The following is a 12500-nucleotide window of genomic DNA, read 5'->3' as shown; positions in this document are numbered from 1 at the left end:
TTTCTTTCCCCGTTGATTCATCCTCCTTCCCCCTCCACGGAGTTCTTTTGCGAGTGTTATTTACCCTGCTCCCAAAGAAAATGATAGGACCCTTGTTTTGTGATGGGAATGAAGAAGTAATTAAAAGTTTAAATCATACGTGACACACACACACACACACACACGAATAAACCATCATAAGTTCCAAACCCGCGTGATGGTAAAAAGAAATATTAGACTTTTTATGCAGAAAAAAATTACACTCATAACCTTTTAAGCTCCAAAAAAAAGGCACAAAAAATAAATAAAAACGAAAGGTTGATACACTGGGGGAAAAACGAGAGAGAGAGAGAGAGAGAGAGAGAGAGAGAGAGAGAGAGAGAGAGAGAGAGAGAGAGAGAGAGAGAGAGAGAGAGAGAGAGAGAGAGAGAGAGAGAGAGGAGAGAGAGAGAGAGAGAGAGAGAGAGAGAGAGAGAGAGAGAGAGAGAGAGAGAGAGAGAGAGAGAGAGAGAGAGAGAGAGAGAGGGGTATGTCAGACGTCCGAAAAGTCATTAGTTATTGGATTTATTTTGTTCAGTGAAGGGAGGAGGAGGAGGAGGAGGAGGAGGAAGAGAGGAGGAAGTGAGGTGCGTTTTGTGGTGATTAATGGTCAACCCTCTCTCTCTCTCTCTCTCTCTCTCTCTCTCTCTCTCTCTCTCTCTCTCTCTCTCTCTCTCTCTCTCTCTCTCTCTCTCTCTCTCATTAAGGTTTATTATTTTTTTCTTTCCTCGTCGTTCATTCGATTTCTTTCCTCCTCCTCCTCCTCCTCCTCCTCCTCCTCCTCTATAATTGATTTTGTTTTATCCTCCGTCAAAACACACATTCTCTCCATCCATTTTTCCTTCCTCTCCCTCCCTCCCTTCTTCCTCTTCCTCTCCCTCACTCCCTTTCTCCTCCTCCTCCTATTCCTTCTCATCCTGTTTAATATTACTTTTTTTCTTATGACTTTATTTGCTCGAGTAGCTTTCCATGTGTGTGTGTGTGTGTGTGTGTGTGTGTGTGTGTGTGTGTGCGTTACCTACTTATTGCAACCTAACCAGACTTTCTATCCAGGGTCAGTTTTTGCATCAGTGTCTGCTTTGGTTCTCTCTCTCTCTCTCTCTCTCTCTCTCGCTCTCAAGTTTTTTATATTGCTCTACTTTTCTCTTTCTCTCTTTTTACGGAAATGCCTGCTTTCTTTCTACTCCTGTTTGGATCTCTCTCTCTCTCTCTCTCTCTCTCTCTCTCTCTCTCTCTCTCTCTCTCTCTCTCTCTCTCTCTCTCTCTCTCTCTCTCTCTCTCTCTCTCTCTCTCTCTCTCTATTATCACCTCTGTAATAGAAATTTAATTATTACCTTCTACAACGCTAATCCTCCTCCTCCTCCTCTTTCTCCCCCTCCTCCTCTTCCTCCACACACACCATAACAAAAATGCTTAATAAATGCTAATGAGGCATTTTTATACCTTCCTTGACTTAATTTTGCTCTCTCTCTCTCTCTCTCTCTCTCTCTCTCTCTCTCTCTCTCTCTCTCTCTCTCTCCCCGTGTGTGTTCTCTCTCTCTCTCTCTCTCTCTCTCTCTCTCTCTCTCTCTCTCTCTCTCTCTCTCTCTCTCTCTCTCTCTCTCTCTCTCTCTCTCTCTCTCTCTCTCTCAAAGTATCTGTGTACATGAGCAAAAGAAAATAATTATGCAGTTATTTTTTTTCTCTTTTAAACATTTCGGTCAAAAGAAAAATATATAAGTTTACGAAAAAGTTAAAAATATAAATAAGAGAAAAAAATAATTACATGAAGACTCAAAAGTTTTATTCAGTCTTGTTTTCAAAGCGAAGGAAGAACACGAAGACAACTGCTTGGAGGAGGAGGAGGAGGAGGAGGAGGAGGAGGAGGAAAGGGAGGGAATTATGAGAAGGGAGAGAAGTGGAGGAGGAGGAGGAGGAAGTGGCGGTGGTGGAGGAGGAAGAGGAGGGAAAGTAAAAGAAGAGGAGAGGGAGGGATTTAGGAAGAGGAGGAGAGGGAGGGATTTAAGAAGAGAAAGAGAGGGAGGGATTTAAGAGGAGGCATAATTTTAAGAGGAAGGAAGGAAGATTAGGAATGAAGGAGGGGAGGAGAGGCAATGGACATGCAGAAAAGAGGAAGAGGAGGAAGAGGAAGAGTTGCTGGAGGAGGAGGAGGATTGGGAGGAAGAGGAGGTCGTAGACAAGAGGAAGACACGAGGACCCTCACCTAGAGTTTTCCACTAACCAACCACTTCTCCTCTTCCTCCTCCTCTCCTCCTCCTCTTTCTGCTTTCACTATTTCCATTTTCTTTTTATCCTTCACTATCTTTATCAGCCTCCTCCTCTTCCTCCTTTTTTCACTAACCATGAAAGGAAAGAAAGAGGGAAGAAGGAAAAAGGAGGGAGGCATAAGGAGGAAAAAATGGGAGGAAAGGAGTTTGGGAATGGAGGAAAATGGGGAAAGGAGGGAGGGAGGAGGAGGTGGAGGTAATGAGGAGGTAATGGTAGGAAGGAATGGAGGAAGAGAGGAAAAAGGAAGGAAGGAAGGAGGAAAGGAGAGAAGGAATTGAAAGAAAGTAAGGGAGATTAAGTGAATGGAGGGGAGAGAGAGAGAGAGAGAGAGAGAGAGAGAGAGAGAGAGAGAGAGAGAGAGAGAGAGAGAGAGAGAGAGAGACGAAAAGAAAGCTTGGGAATAGAAAGTAAAAGAGAGGAAGGAGGAAAGAAAGTAAGTGAATGGAGGAGCAGAGGGTAGGGAGAGGAGAAAGGGAGGGAGGGAGGAGGGAGAGGGAGGGAGGAAGAGAGGGGGGGAGGGAGGGAGGGAAGTAGGATCACCTTTAAGCTAGATGGAGAAAAAAAAAAGATCGCGGTGCATCACATGTTAATGAGTGTGTGTGTGTGTGTGTGTGTGTGTGTGTGTGTGTGTGTGTGTGTGTGTGTGTGTGTGTGTGTGTGTGTGTGTCCTCTAGCCTCTTGCGTGTGCATTTTAAAGTGAGCAAAGGGTAAACACACTATAACACACACACACACACACACACACACACACACTCTCTCTCTCTCTCTCTCTCTCTCTCTCTCTCTCTCTCTCTCTCTCTCTCTCTCACACACACACACACAGACGCAACACTAATAATTATATCAACTAATTATATTTATTGTTATTTTCGGACTCGACAACAACAAAATTGATTTTAATACGACATTTTTTTTATCAGAACAAAAAGCAATCAATTCACTATTTCAATTATTATTATTATTACTATTATCATTAGTAGTAGTAGTAGTAATAGTAGTAGTAGTAGTTATAGTAGTAGTAGTAGTAGTAGTAGTAGTAGTAGTAGTAGTAGTAGTAGTAGTAGTAGTAGTAGTACATGGAGGATGAGGATGAGGAGGAAAGTAAATAGAGATACAAGTCATGGAAGGAAGGAAGGAAGGAAGGAAGAGGACGAAGGAGAATAGACTAAAGAGGAGGATGAAAGTAATCAGAGGAGGAGGGACGAGAGAACAGAAGAACGGGAGAACAAAAATAAGAGAGAAAAAGAAGAGATTTGGAAGGAGAGCAGCAAAGGTGGTGGAGGAGGAGGAGGGGTAAGAGAGGAATATATGATGAAGGAAGGAAGGAGAAATGTTGACGAAGAGGAGAAAGGGAGGAAAAGAAGATAAATAAAGGTAGAAGAGTAGAAGTGAAAACGATGACTTGGGTGGATGAATAAAAGAAGAAAAAAAAATAATATAAAAGGAATAAATGGAATAGGAACAAGTAAAAGGAATAAAATAAAAGGAATAAAAGGAAATAAGATAAATGGATGAATGAAAGGAAATAAGAGGAAGAGAAAGAAGATGAAAATGAAGGAGGGAAGAAAACGAGGAAGAGGAGGAGGAGGAGGAAAGATGAGAGGTGACCTGGGTATATAGAAGTAAGTACCCTCCAGTCTTTTCAAGGAGGAGGAGGAGGAGGAGGAGGAGGAGGAGGGGAGGATGTAAAAAGGAAGACGCTGACTGTTGATGAAAAAAGTGAATCATGAAAAATTTAAATGAATAAACAAAAATCTTTTCATGAACGATTTGGGAAGGAGAGAGAGAGAGAGAGAGAGAGAGAGAGAGAGAGAGAGAGAGAATAATAACAATAACAATAATAAATAACAAGAAAAATAATCCGGCGTGAACTCTGGAAGGCGGAAGAAAAACACGAGCCACAATAAGTATAGAAAAATTGACTCATTTAATCGAAGGTGTTGAGGATAACCTCCGCGCGGTATTGATATGGTGGTGGTGGTGGTCATGATACTGGTGGTGGTAGTAGTAGTAGTAGTAGTAGTAGAAGTGGTAGTAGTAGTAGTAGTAGTAGTTGCAGCAGAAAAACAGTAGCAGTAATAGTAGTGATAACAGAAGTAGTGGTAATAGTAATAGTGGTGGTTAGTAGTAGTAGTAGTAGTAGTAGTAGTAGTAGTAGTAGTAGTAGTAGTAGTAGAAAAATAGTAGCAGTAATAGTAGTGATAGCAGAAGTAGTGGTAATAGTAATAGTGGTGGTTAGTAGTAGTAGTAGTAGTAGTAGTAGTAGTAGTAGTAGTAGTAGTAGTAGTTGCAGCAGAAAAATAGTAGCAGTAATAGTAGTGATAACAGCAGTAGTGGTAATAGTAATAGTGGTGGTTAGTAGTAGTAGTAGTAGTAGTAGTAGTAGTAGTAGTAGTAGTAGTAGTAGTAGTAGTCATATAGAAGGGACGGACTAGCAGAGTGGCTGGCCTAGTGACTGGCTGGCCGCCCGTCTGTATGATTGACTGGCAGACTGACAGATTGATTGACGGACAGACTGACAGACTGTAAGGTCAGAACCCTGAAATAGCTGACGTAATGGTTTGTAAATATGCTGACCGTCTGACTGACTTACTGACTGACTGAATGGTTACTTGGCTGACTGGCTGGCTGACGAACTAAGTAGCTGGCTGGTTGATTGGTTGGTTGACTAAGTGGCTGACTGACTAACTAACTGATCGACTATATACGTTGCTTATATAATGACTCTCTCTCTCTCTCTCTCTCTCTCTCTCTCTCTCTCTCTCTCTCTCTCTCTCTCTCTCTAATTGACTTAATATTAATGCAATTGACTGAGTGCAACGCCAATATATTAAACGGGTCCAAACCACCACCATGACTACTACTACTACTACTACTACTACTACTACTACTACTACCACTACTACAAGAACTACAAAATACCAACACCACCTCCATGGCTCCATCGCACCTACCACCACCACCACTACCACTACTACTACTACTACTACTACTACTACTACTACTACTACTGCTACTACTACCACTACTACAAGAACTACAAAATACCAACACCACCTCCATGGCTCCATCGCACCTACCACCACTACCACTACCACTACTACTACTACTACCACTACCACCATTCAAGTCGTCAATAGGGTAACTCAATACATTCCTAACTTAGCACTATCGCCCCTAACTCTTATGTCACCTCCTCCTCCTCCTCCTCCTCCTCCTCCTCCTCTTTCTTTTCTTCCTTATTCGCCTCTTCTTGTCTCTCCCCTAACTCATGTGTCACCTAAACCTCCTCCTCTTCCTCCTCTTTGTTGATGTTGTTGTTGTTCTTATTCACCTCCTCCTCCTCCTCCTCTCTTCAACCCATGTCATCTCCTCCTCCACCTCTTCCTCCTCCACTTCTTCCTTTCTTCAACTTCTTCATACTTTCCTCCTCCTCCTCCTCCTCCTCCTCCTCCTCGAGTCACCACCAACGGATAAAAAAATACAATATCAATACAACAACAGCAGCAATAATAATAATAATAATAATAATAATAATAATAATAATAATAATAATAATAATAATATCAATCGTATACATCACGCCAAACAGACATCAAGGGGAAAAAAATGAATCGAAAAAAAAAAGAGAAAAACATACAAAATTTAAAGGATGCACGCAAAGGACAGAGAGAGAGAGAGAGAGAGAGAGAGAGAGAGAGAGAGAGAGAGATAACCTGACACGGATCTATTTCATCGAGTCGTCGGCGCACGAGACCGATAAAACATAAAACAAGAAAAACTCTCCTCTCTCTCTCTCGCTCTCTCTCTCTCTCTCTCTCTCTCTCTCTCTCTCAGGGTTCTTCGTGGCTATTCAAAATCCATGTGAGAATCCATGAGCGAGCGAGCGAGCGAGAGAGAGAGAGAGAGAGAGAGAGAGAGAGAGAGAGAGAGAGAGAGAGAGAGAGAGAGAGAGAGAGAGAGAGAGAGAGAGAGAGAGAGAGAGAGAGAGAGAGAGAGAGAGAGAGAGAGAGAGAGAGAGAGAGAGAGGTATTTCTAGCAGCATGGATATATTTTTTTCTCAGGGAATTTACATCGTTTATAAACTAATAATTTAACTTGAGGCAAAAACTAAATCGTTGATGTGTGTGTGTGTGTGTGTGTGTGTGTGTGTGTGTGACTGCACGCAATACATTATACACTGGTTGACAGAGAATCGCTGATGTTGTTGTTGCCGTAGAGAGAGGTCGTAGGAGGAGGAGGAGGAGGAGGAGGAGGAGGAGGAAGACTGTAAGAGCGTGACGACGGCTAGTCAGTTCTCCTCCACTACCTCCTCCAAAGCAGACTCCTCCTCCTTCTCCTCCTCTTCCTCCTCCTCTTACGCAAGTAACTCAAGGAAGGAAAGGATCGAGATAGAGGTAGTGAAGGAGGAGGAGGAAAGAGGAGGAGGAGATAAAGGTGATAGATAGAATGGTGAAGATGAGAAGGAAGAAAGAAGTAGAGAACGAGATGATGGACGGAGGAGGAGGAGGAGGAGGAGTGGGAGAAGGAAGGAGGAATGAAAGAGCAGGCGACCAAAGTTTCCTGGATCGTGCAATGACAGGCAAGGCGGTCGGTCAGGTCACGCCAATGATTCTTAACTCTGGCCTAAGAGTTAATAGCATTCCGCCGCGACCCTAAGAAGAGGAAAATACGATGACAGTTATTACCGGGAAAGACGTGCAATACCACCCGCCAAACTGATAACAGACACAACCAGAATAACGGAGGCGACCCAGGCATCGTAAAAAAAAGTTAAGGGACACAGAGGACCAGGTGGAGAGAAGGGATTAATTACAGTTTTTGCCTGAGCAGGATGAAGAACACTAGCACCAGACAGAGGACCAGGTGGAGTGAAATTAGAAACTTTACCGGAGCAGGATGAAGAACACTAGCACCAGACAGAGGACCAGGTAGAGATGAAATTAGAACCTTTACCGGAGCAGGATGAAGAACACTAACACCTGACAGAGGACCAGGTAGAGATGAAATTAGAACCTTTACCGGAGCAGGATGAAGAACACTAACACCTGACAGAGGACCAGGTAGAGATGAAATTAGAACCTTTACCGGAGCAGGATGAAGAACACTAACACCTGACAGAGGACCAGGTACAGATGAAATTAGAACCTTTACCGGAGCAGGATAGAGCACTAATATCAGACAGGACACCAGGTGGAGATGATATTAGAACCTTTACCGGAGCAGGACGAAGTACACTAATATTAGACAGCAAACCAGGTAGAGTGAAATTAGAGCCTTTACCGGAAAGAGTACAATACCAGACAGAGGACCAGGTATAGAGTGAAATTGGAACCTTTACCAGAGCAGGATAGAGCACTTTTACCAGACAGAACACCAGGTAGAGATTAAATCAGAACCTTTACTGGAGCAGGATAGAGTACTAGCACCAGGTTCTAATTTCATCTCTCCACCTGGTTCTCCGTTTGATGTCAGTGTACTCCATCCTGCCTCCACAAAGGTTCTAATTTCATCTCTCCACCTGGTTTTCCGTTTGATGTCACTGTCCTCAATCTTACTTCCACAAAGGTTCTAATTTCATCTCTCCACCTGGTTTTCCGTTTGATGTCAGTGTACTCCATCCTGCATCCACAAAGGTTCTAATTTCATCTCTCCACCTGGTTTTCCGTTTGATGTCAGTGTACTCCATCCTGCATCCACAAAGGTTCTAATTTCATCTCTCCACCTGGTTTTCCGTTTGATGTTAGTGTACTCGACCCTGCTTCCACAAAGGCCAATTTCATCTCCACCTGGTTCTCCATTTGATGCGTGTGTACTCCATCCTGCCTCCACAAAAACTTTAATATCATGTCTCCTAGTTTTCTGTATTCTGGCCTCATTAATCAGGTCGGCGCTCTGTTACTCCGGCTGTGTACGTCATAACCTGCTCAAGTCCCCTTTTAACACTCAACCCTTAAAACGTCTTCGTGAGAGAACGATATTATGGCAAAGGTCAAATTATCGGCCATTTCAAACGCATTACCGTACATCCCTTACACACACACACACACACACACACACACACACACACACACACACACACACACGCAGCCATTACCGTACGAGCAAGATAATTATCGAACAGTATCCAACCTTACCAATAGGTCAGGAAGAGGTGGAAGAGGAGGACGAGGAGAACGAAGATGAGAAGGAGGAGGAGAGAGAAAGAAAAGAAGAAGGTTGAAACTAAGGTGCAGGTGAAGGAGGAGGAGGAGGAGGAGGGGGAGAGCAGGGCGGGGCATATCTCTCCAAAGATGCCTGGAGGGAGTGAGGTAGGCAAGAGGGAGAGTGGAGGAGGAGGAGGAGGAGGAGTCAAGGGTTTCTCTGTAGTGGCTTGAAGAACCTCCTTGTTCTCTCCCTCCCTCCCTCCTCCTCCTCTTCTCTCCCCTCACTCTAGTGCCTCCGGGTCTCTCTCTCTCTCTCTCTCTCTCTCTCTCTCTCTCTCTCTCTCTCTCTCTCTCTCTCTCTCTCTCTCTCTCTCTCTCTCTCTCTCTCTCTCTCTCTCTCTCTCTCTCTCTCTCCAGTTACTCTGATTAACAAATATAAACACAAATCACAAACTTTACTGCAGACAGAGAGAGAGAGAGAGAGAGAGAGAGAGAGAGAGAGAGTGGTTGCTTTCTCAGATCGCCCCTCTCTCTCTCTCTATCTCTCTCTCTCTCTCTCTCTCTCTCTCTCTCTCTCTCTCTCTCTCTCTCTCTCTCCCCGCGCACAACAAAAGAATCTCATTTTCGCATCGGCCGCCACTCATTCACCAAAAGATACACAAAATCCCACAATTACCGTGAATAAAGTTTTCAATTATTCAAGAGTAAAGACTGAAACCTCCTTCCTGCCTTTCAGAGAGGTTCCAAGGCGCCTTCAGTGCCTCGACGACGGATCGAATACCCTTAAGATTGGTGTTCGGAAGTCTATGCGAATCACCTCACCTCTATCGGGTTCTGAAGGACGATATGTCTGAAACTGTTTATATGGACTTTGAATCTATGACTTTATAAATGGTAGTGAAAGTAGCTAAACACGAACTCTGAAACGATATTTACGAACTTTATGAATTTATAATTAGTAGTGTCTGAAACTACACACGAACCATGAATCAAGGGAATATATTCTAAGGAAAAGACGTTTGACAAGATGCAAATACACAGGACTGATGGGAGATTAGGAAAAAGTGTAAATAGGATGTTGAACTGAGCTTATCCAAAGGGCAAAGGAGTGTTTGTAGCCATACACGCACCTGAGGGCCGTATTCTTAAACGTTTCAGGGCTCACTCACCCACATTTGATAAGGCTTTCGTAGGAGTTGTGGGTATTTCCATTGGTAGATTTATGACCCTGGTGGTAATATGACAAAGCTCCTGTACCATGAACGTGAAAAAACACTCATCGGAACCTTTCTGATAACCTTTGTGGCATTTGGAAATGTTTGTTGTGAGAGGAGGGAGCGTCTGAGAATACCACCCTTAGCATCTATGGAATTCCGTTAATGTGTAAGTGGAGCGACACAATCACACCGGGTCAATGGCGTTCATGGGTACAATGCAGTGATGCCAGATTATCGTATCAACCCTTGTATTTACCGTTTTTTTGACATTTAACTATAGCAAAGAGACACTAATAATTAAACCTTTCAACGATAACTATAAATAAATGTAGTTATTGGAGTATAGGAGACAGTTTATGGGTCGGAAATTGGAAAATATAAGGTGCTGAGTACAATCAAGCAACGTAGGTACAATGTTAACGGGTGTTCCAACGAGCATTTCTAGGCCATGCGGTGATCGGAACCAACGACTCTAAACAATGATCACCCTCGGGCAGCAGCACCCTTCCTTTACCTCGGGCCTGTTATTGTGACACCGTGAAGAGTCGCTTCCTCGTTATTTTCTTCTCTCCAACGATCAATTAATTAAAACTGACAAGGACTCTGTTTAAACAATGATCATCCTCTGGCACCAGCACCCTTCCTTTACCTCTGGCCTGCTTATTGAGACACCATGAACCCTTGTACTCCATCGATATTTTTCTCTAATGAGCAATTAGTTAAAACTGACAAAATAGTGGTGGTGAAGGATTTACCCCCTAAAAAGGGGGAACGGGCTTCTGTCGTAAATTTGCCTGCATTATTCACCCACTGAAGGAAAATGTCTGTCATCAACGAACGATTATAAGGAGGGTGCTGGCATTTTAAAATAGCATGGCATGAAATCGTGTTGTAACGAAGCCTAAACGAAGGAGTGGGATGATGATATTGATATATTGAACCCTTTTTATCAGCCGTGACGACGGACTAACTAGCATACCGTGTGCTTGAGACGGCTGTGAGAAAGAAATATAATTACACAACACATATCAATGACAAGAAAACCTAAAAGAACGATTATGAGAACGATGTTGATTTAGTGTAAGCACTTTTTTTTTCAGCCGATGGAACGGACTGACAATACAGTGCGCTCGATACGGACTGGGAAGGAAGAAATATATACTAGGATGCACACACTTCATCCACACCTAAAAGAGTAAGGTTAATCCAAGTGAACCTGGAATACAGTGTACCTTCTGTTAATGAGGTACACGTGGCATGGTACAGCCACCCAGAAAACACAACACCACTTTCAACACAGCTACTAACGACAATGGTAATGATCTGAAGGGAAGGAGGAGGGAAATAAACACATATACCTTGTGTATGTACCTTATGTTCAATGCGGTACAGGTAACACGGTACAGCCACCCAAGAAACAGAGAACGCCCATATCCACGAAGCTAATGACAATGGTAATGATCTGAGGGAGTGAAGGAGGGAAAGAAACCTGAGTACCTTGTTGTACCCTCTGTTTAACGAGGTACATAAAACCTGGTACAGTCACCCGAGAAGCAGTTGACATCCACTTCCATCAAGGTAATGAGAGATAATGGTCTTAGGGTACGAAGGATTAAAAAAAATGTACCTTGTTTGTGTTTCTTATTAGTGCCTACCCTCCTGCGTTATTCAGGTTCATGTGGGAGGGGTAAGTCAGGGTACGTGTGGAAGGGTATGGTACGGTTAGTTAGGGTACGTGTGGAAGGGTATGGTACGGTTAGTTAGGGTACGTGTGGACGGGTATGGTACGGTTAGTTAGGGTACGTGTGGAAGGGTATGGTACGGTTAGTTAGGGTACGTGTGGACGGGTATGGTACGGTTAGTTAGGGTACGTGTGGAAGGGTATGGTACGGTTAGTTAGGGTACGTGTGGAAGGGTATGGTACGGTTAGTTAGGGTACGTGTGGAAGGGCATGGTACGGTTAGTTAGGGTACGTGTGGACGGGTATGGTACGGTTAGTTAGGGACGTGTGGAAGGGTGTGGTACGGTTAGTTAGGGTACGTGTGGAAGGGTATGGTACGGTTAGTTAGGGTACGTGTGGAAGGGTATGGTACGGTTAGTTAGGGTACGTGTGGACGGGTATGGTACGGTTAGTTAGGGTACGTGTGGAAGGGCATGGTACGGTTAGTTAGGGTACGTGTGGAAGGGTATGGTACGGTTAGTTAGGGTACGTGTGGAAGGGTATGGTACGGTTAGTTAGGGTACGTGTGGAAGGGTATGGTGGTACGGTTAGTTTGGGTACGTGTGGAAGGGTATGGTACGGTTAGTTAGGGTACGTGTGGAAGGGTATGGTACGGTTAGTTAGGGTACGTGTCGAAGGGTATGGTACGGTTAGTTAGGGTACGTGTCGAAGGGTATGGTACGGTTAGTTAGGGTACGTGTGGAAGGGTATGGTGCGTTTAGTTAGGGTACGTGTGAAAGGGTATGGTACGGTTAGTTAGGGTACGTGTGGAGGGGTATGATGGTACGGTTAGTTAGGGTACGTGTGGAAGGGTATGGTACGGTTAGTTAGGGTACGTGTGGAAGGGTATGGTACGGTTAGTTAGGGTACGTGTGGAAGGGTATGGTACGTTTAGTTAGGGTACGTGTGAAAGGGTATGGTACGGTTAGTTAGGGTACGTGTGGAGGGGTATGATGGTACGGTTAGTTAGGGTACGTGTGGAAGGGTATGGTACGTTTAGTTAGGGTACGTGTGGAAGGGTATGGTACGGTTAGTTAGGGTACGTGTGGAAGGGTATGGTACGGTTAGTTAGGGTACGTGTGGAGGGGTATGATGGTACGGTTAGTTAGGGTACGTGTGGAGGGGTATGAT

At 44.0% G+C, this 12500-nt stretch overlaps 1 protein-coding gene and 1 long non-coding RNA gene across 6 annotated transcripts in view; both read right to left on the bottom strand.

Moving 5' to 3' along the window:
* The window catches only part of LOC127000348 (pumilio homolog 2-like), a 165223-nt gene that overhangs the window by 66232 nt on the left and 86491 nt on the right, over window positions 1-12500 (bottom strand). The gene's annotated exons all lie outside the window — the stretch shown is intronic.
* Window positions 6327-8194, bottom strand: LOC127000354 (uncharacterized). 2 transcript variants are annotated; one of them, XR_007753932.1, is made up of 3 exons: window positions 7876-8194; window positions 7435-7807; window positions 6327-7368 (listed from the first exon to the last, which is right to left on the bottom strand). It is a non-coding gene; the product is annotated as an uncharacterized LOC127000354 (long non-coding RNA). The 2 variants fall into 2 exon arrangements; XR_007753933.1 differs by having other exon boundaries at window positions 6327-7302.

This window comes from Eriocheir sinensis, chromosome 18, assembly GCF_024679095.1.
Source record: "Eriocheir sinensis breed Jianghai 21 chromosome 18, ASM2467909v1, whole genome shotgun sequence".
In the NCBI taxonomy this organism is placed as follows: Eukaryota; Metazoa; Arthropoda; class Malacostraca; order Decapoda; family Varunidae; genus Eriocheir; species Eriocheir sinensis.
This window is presented reverse-complemented; position numbering and strand designations above follow the sequence as displayed.